This window comes from Oratosquilla oratoria, chromosome 17 (genome assembly GCF_046742065.1).
Source record: "Oratosquilla oratoria isolate Oo_2021 chromosome 17, ASM4674206v1, whole genome shotgun sequence".
NCBI classification, from domain to species: Eukaryota; Metazoa; Arthropoda; class Malacostraca; order Stomatopoda; family Squillidae; genus Oratosquilla; species Oratosquilla oratoria.
Window position 1 is genome coordinate 47,898,850 of NC_134793.1, and position 5,000 is coordinate 47,903,849.

General features: G+C 41.8%; 1 protein-coding gene across 1 annotated transcript in view; it reads right to left on the reverse strand.

Annotated features, from left to right (window-relative positions):
• Positions 1-5,000, reverse strand: part of LOC143034267 (glutamate receptor 1-like) — a 1,284,256-nt gene that overhangs the window by 831,310 nt on the left and 447,946 nt on the right. The gene's annotated exons all lie outside the window — the stretch shown is intronic.

Sequence of the window (5,000 nt, forward strand, 5' to 3'; positions counted from 1 at the left end):
GGGTGTTGGTGTTGCTGATGGTGTTGCTGGTGCTGTTGGTAGTGGTTTTGGTGTTCCTGGTGGTGTTGGTGGTGGTGTTGGTGGTGGTGTTGGTGGTGGTGTTGGTGGTGTTGTTGCTGGTGGTGTTGGTGTTCCTGGTGGTGTTGGTCTTCATGTTGTTGTTGGTGGTGGTGTTGCTGGTGTTGTTGCTGGTGGTGTTTGTATTCCTGGTGGACTTGGTGTTGGTGGTAGCAATGGTTGCGGTGGTAATGGTGATGGTAATGGTGGGATCTATTTGCTATTATAGCCGTTTTTGTTTCTACTGATATTGGTAGTGTGTATTGTTGTTGATGGTGGTAGTGAGGGTAATGATGGCAATGATGGCAATGGGAATGGTGGTGGTAATGATAATAGTGGTGGTGGCAGTGGCGGTGGTGATGATGGTGGTAGTTATCTAAGTAACAGTAGTGGTAGTGGTGTTGGTAACAGTGGTGATATTATTAGTAATGAGGGTGGTGGTGGCAGTGGTGGTAAAGGGGGTGTTGGCAGTGATGTTAGTATAGATGGCGTTTGTGTTGGAGTTCCTGGTGGTGCTGTTCCTTCCGTCGTCGTTTTTGTCGTCATCACCACTGTCGTTATCGTTGTTGAGTCGTATTCTTCGTCGTCATCGCTGTCGTCATTATACTTTGGTGCCACAGTCGTTTTTGCTTTTTTTTTTATGTTGATTACTGATGACGTCATTGTATCTTTAGTTTCTTACTGGAGTTTTTGGCGGTGTCGTTGCCTGTTGGTGACGCTGGTAAATTTGCATTTATGTTGGATCACTGGTTTCATTACTGTTGTAACTTGATGTTGTTGGTTGTAAGGGTGCTTCGCGTATTGTATTTTCATGTTGTTCTTTCTTGTTGATGTTAATAATATTTTTTTCCTAAGGAGGCTGTTGATCACGAGTTGAACACGTGATCAAAGACAGTGGTGAATATTGTCCTGCAATGAGACAGTTCATAATTCTAAACTGCTTTTGTAATCCAACTCTATTTCGGCGAACATTTAAGTGAGAAAGAAGGTGAGAAGTCTATGCCAGATGGCGCCTTATTCTATCGAACTGTTGAGGAAGAGTTAGTAAGTAGTATTCAGTTGCGGGATTGACCGGAACCGTGAGGACGGAAAGCTTTATGCGAGACCAGCACGCCGTGGAGATACAAATGCTTGAGATTAAATTGCGAGATGTTAGCACCAATTCTACATTATTCCTAATAACATGGCACAAAGATTCTTAAATGTGGCCCACTCAAGTGAGTTCGTTTTTTGTAGAAACGACATAGGTTACAGTCTTTATCTTTCGAATCTCCAAATTTCAGATCACCTTTGTGTCATATATTGAGAAGCTAAATGATGAGCCAGGAGAAGCTAAACCTTTACGAATAATAGATATATTGCTGAATTGTCCTTAGGAAAGTCTAGAACACTGCAAACGAAGTCGTCTTAAGCTTTTCAAATTCACAACTTTCGACGAGAATCTTGGATATGTAACGGGAATCTAGGAGGTCAGTCTTAGTTATATTTCTTTTCCTCTCCACAGCACTAGATGTTTTTATTGAATTGCATGGAACAGCTTATTTCCAAAGGGTCTTGCCTGATGAAAAGCCTCCACAGTCGGGCCACTCTTCCGAAGGTCGTTTGAAACTTACCATAATCAAATCTATCAACTGTTTCACCATATGAGAGATATGACTTATTATAACACATGGACAGATACATTGCTCAGAGTTGTACATTGAACAAACAATATGGTTCTGCGTCAGACTTGATTTTTCAATACCATAAATATAATTATGGAAATGTGTTTGCAAAGAAAACAGATAGTACAAACGGCTGCTCCGAGGTAAGTAAACAGTAGGTTCGTCCTCACAAATCAGCTGGTTCGAAAAAATTTATTCAGCGGTAAAGACAAACACAAGGGGCTGAAAAAAAATATATATATACAAACAGATGAATAAGTGAAAATAACAATAATAGTAATAAATCAAATAATACTAAGAAATAAATCAACTCTTATAAAACGTAAAAACACCTAATCTGAAGCTCCAAACAGCTGATCTAAAAAAAAAAAAATAATTATAATAATTCATCATACACATACTGTACATACACATAAAAAAGTCGAAAAACACTAATCTCGGAAAAAAGGAAGGAAAACAAACCCAAAACCAAAGAGCCACCTAGCCCTGCAGGCATTCCTTAAACGCCCGCTCCTTCGTGAATACCCTCATCACGGCCTAATGCTCCGTTCCCGATAACACCTTCGCCCTCAGCACCTCCATTAGTACAACTTCCCAGACCATTTTACCTCCCATTTCTCCACCACCATTTCTGACTATTACAGCCTATCTCTACGTCCCCTTACCATCTACCACTCGCCGCCCCCCGCCCCCACTCCCATACAAAGTGTTCTTTCTTCTTCCCCTCTGACATTCTTTTGGATATTCCATTGATCTCCGTGGCACCCCTGTCGGTAATAAAGGTGCTTAGAACCAATCGCTATTCATTTCTTCTGAGGCCGCCTGGTGATTTTATTCATCTTTGTGGCTCCCTAACTTACCCCCTCACACACACACTCATGCCAGTTCTCTCACGAAAACCTTCTATTTCTGAAAGCCGTATCCTAAATGGCTTCACTTATCCATACACGCAGACACCATCACATAAGCAACATTTCAACGCAAGACACAATTTCGTGGTCGAAAGTTTGAACTTTTTTATTTTCTTTGAAAACAAACACAAAATCTACTTTTACATGGCAGCCACAAGCGAGTGCTAACATGTTCTTCTTCCTATCAGTCACAATCAAATAACCCTTTAAAGAGAAAGACTATTGACAATAAGGCAAGAAATATACCAATTTAGGACGAAGTGTTTAAAGGTACATTCTTTTGCATATACGAGTTTTATCAAATACATGTACATGTACAAATATTTGATCAAATTCTTATGAGAGGAACACTGTACCATTAAGGATTTTGATCAGACGGTTTTGTTCTTCTGGGATACACTCTCGAGACTAAGATTGCGGGCTCACCCAATCAGGACCCCTAATTCTGTTGTACTTGTGCAATCCACACAGCACGCATTGTATTGACCATATGGCGCCACGATTTGACATGCTTATCTGCTTGGACACCTTGACCCGACTCTGACTCAACCCAATGCAATTAGGGTTAATTATGCACCAGGATGGCTTTCCCACGTCGTATATATATATATATATATATATATATATATATATATATATATATATATATATATATATATATATATATATTATATATATAATTATATATATATATATATATTTTATGTTATGTATGTGTATATATATATGTGTGTATATATATATATGTGTGTGTGTGTGTGTGTGTGTGTGTGTGTGTGTATACATATACGACTTCTGCAGGGACACGAGGTAGAGTGGGTCAGTGCGCACATGGGCTTTGGCGGCTTGACTCCAGGCTGTCTTTTACGACAGAAGTGAAATACATTCGGGGAAGGTCCTTTTCCCGGATCAACATATTGAGGTCCTTGGCGGTGACCAAAGAAGCAGGAGCCACCAGCACTGTTCTTCGGACATTTTATATTAGCCCAATTGAACCACTGATTTCTATGCCAGCAGTGCCCTGGCAAAGTTGGTCAGATTAGAGGCAGTGCAGAACCAGGCCCTGCGCGTAATACTTGGCGCGTCGCGCTGGAATCTTGTCGTCAATATGTAGCAAGGAATCGGACTGCTGCCTATCAGTGCAAGGATCTCTGGACTGGCGGTAGCCTTCGCCACCAGATTCATTCAGAGGGAACATGACTCGTTCCTACGGCGAAGGCTAATCAGCACCCTTCAACAAGATCCTGATCTCTTCCCGCAGAAGAGGTGGTCATGAAAGTTTGCACGCCGCATAAGGGATCTTCACCTGCATGGCCTCATCCTTCAAAAAAGGAAGGATGTACCGGTTGAAGGTCACGTACAACCTCGCCCCCTGGGAGAGTCTGCCGGCCAAGATCTCCATAACGACGTTGAGACGTAGTACATCGCTTTCATAGCTACGGGCGGACGCAGATGACACCATGAGATCTCACTCTCAAAAACTGAGTGGCGTACTACACGGATGGCTCGGTGGACACTGAACACATCGTATCAGCTGCAGCGTTCGTCATGGAGAACGCACGACTGGGATTTAGGGTGTTGGGTACTAGCTGCCGAACACAAGCATAGGGTGTTGCAGTGGGTTTAGCACTGACCCATGCACTCAACACCCTCCAGAGTAATGTTGTTGTACATATCGATAGTTTAGCGTTGTTACAACTAGTTTCTAAAGATTATCACAATGACTGTATACACTTACTGACCTTTTTATTATTTCAGCTCAAGTCCCTCGGTCAGCAAGGTACCGGGAAACTTCGGAATTAAAGGAAATGAAGCGGAAGACCTGAGTTTATTTGCACATTTTAACATACGGCGACAATACGTCAGAAAGCAATTTACTGCCAAGGACTAATACCTCCACCTTTCAACTTAGGTAACGGATAGGACGCGACGGAGGCAGAGAAGACAAACTTCGTCGGCAAGATTGAGAAGGACCACAAGGACCACAAAGCACACGAGGAGGAATTACCAGAAGAATGTTTGATTATATGTAATAATGTCATACATAACTCAAATTATATTGTAAAAGACATATGTCTTTTTAGGATTAGTAGATGAGACCCACTCAAGTTTGGGTTTTGTACATCCTATGATCAATAAAAAAAAACGTAGACGGTTCAGTTCTAACCATCCAAATAATAGGCAAGAACTAACTAACCCTCTTTCCTTCTTCTGGCCCGTAGCCCTTCCCCCCCCCCACTACACTGTCCTCTATCTTCTCTCCTGTCTAAAGTTTCATCGTTGTGCTAATGGATTTAAACAACTCCTAGCCTTGCGAAACAACACAGAAATTTACGATTCAGTAGTCATACACTTCCTCCCGAGAGGT